We start from the raw sequence: 1,743 nt of genomic DNA, 5'->3' as shown, positions 1-1,743 counted from the left end.
TAAATAAGGGGTTGGCAAACTCCAGCCTTTAGGCCAGCCTAACGCTCCTTGGCTGATCCGGCCTAAATTGCCAGCGGATCGGCCAGGGGGCATTGGGAACTACCGGAGCTGGAGCCACCAGTTTGCAGTGGCTCCCCTATTTACCGTGCTAAATAAGGAAAGCTCCCTGAAGGAAAATCCCTCTCCTCTGCAATGCATAGGAAGGAGAGGGATTTCACTTCAGGGGGCATTCCCTGGCGGTTGGTGGAGCCATTAGGGTGGGTCCGGCCTAGTGTGCTCCCATCCACCCCATAGTGGCCATAAAACTTTGCCAACCCTTGGTTTAAATGCTTTCTATACTGAAGACCTTTATTGAGTTTGGTTATCCAGTCAGAGAAATATGAGAAATTCTTTGCTGCATCCTCTTCCCTTGGATAGTGACTCAAATTACTGGAGCCAGAGGATCAACATGACAGCCAAGCGAAGAGCATTTTCATAAGAAGCAATGATATGATAGGTGTGTCAGATGAGGATAATAGGAGACATAATGAGCAAAGTAGGTTGTGGTTAACTCCACTCACTTTTTACTAATGATCTTTTAAAGATCTAACCTCCCCTTAGATATTCAAATGTTGGAGAAGAAGAAAGACAGAGGGGATTTATGGCTAAATACTTTGAATGATATTTAATTGAATTATAATATACATGGATGTAAACAAAGGCATAGTTACATCTTGTATCATAACATTTCCATATCTACAGCATCCATTAACCTCATGGAGTTGAGTGCAGATAATCACCATGAAGGTATTGAGACGGTATGGTAGTTACATAAAAGATTGGTCATTAAACGTCTTGTAACGCGACTCGTTTTGCCTAGCTGCTTCCTCAGGGGTGTATTAGACGCCCACTCCTAATAAATATATAAAGAAGAGTTATCCATAGTATAATCCGATACAGTATAATGTGCAATAATAGTGGTTTTAGTACACATTACATATATGTAGTATGTTTTGATTTTGTCTGTACAACATCATACTATATATATGTAATGTGTACTAAAACCATTAGTATTTAGCCACAAATCCCGTCTTTTTCTAATTCTCCTGTAGGAGACATAGACAGGTATGTGATATGTGTACAGCCAAGTCACTCTCATGTTTAGTACACGTCTCACATATGTTGGGTTAGGTTGAGCGGGAAGGGGGTTGTGACATCACTGCAGTGTTCCTAGCTCAAAGGTGACAATCGCCAGATGACACAATGACTTTAGAACCAAACTCATTCATAAACGAGCTAATTCATGTCAATGTCCTCATCTAACTATGGTGTCCAGCCTGGCCTTCCTGAGGACTTTCTGCACCTCGGGGCTCCAAGGAAAATATGTTTATCGGAAGAACACAGAACCTTTCCTGGTTTTTTTTTAATAGGATGATCAGCAACTTAACTCACCACCGATTCTAGAGATCACCTAACAGTCAGGCACATGTGGGAAAAGTAGAAAAGTCAGGCGCTGTGTGCACCCCAAGGTACAGTGTCATGGGTGTACCCCAGGGTTTGGTGATGTGACTGGTGTACCCCAGGGTTCAGTGTTCTTTGTAATGTACACAAAGCTTCAGTGATGTGGATGATGTACCCCAAAGCTTAGTGTATTTTTTGTGGTGTACCCCTACTTTTATTGTTATTGGTGTACTCTGAGGTTCAGTGTTGTGGGCAATGAACCCCAGGGTGTTGGAGGTTTATCGATGATTATTATTATTATTA

This window comes from Pyxicephalus adspersus, chromosome 3 (assembly GCF_032062135.1).
Source record: "Pyxicephalus adspersus chromosome 3, UCB_Pads_2.0, whole genome shotgun sequence".
Classification (NCBI taxonomy): domain Eukaryota; kingdom Metazoa; phylum Chordata; class Amphibia; order Anura; family Pyxicephalidae; genus Pyxicephalus; species Pyxicephalus adspersus.
The sequence above is the reverse complement of the archived record's forward strand: the minus strand, read 5'-3'. Positions refer to the sequence as shown.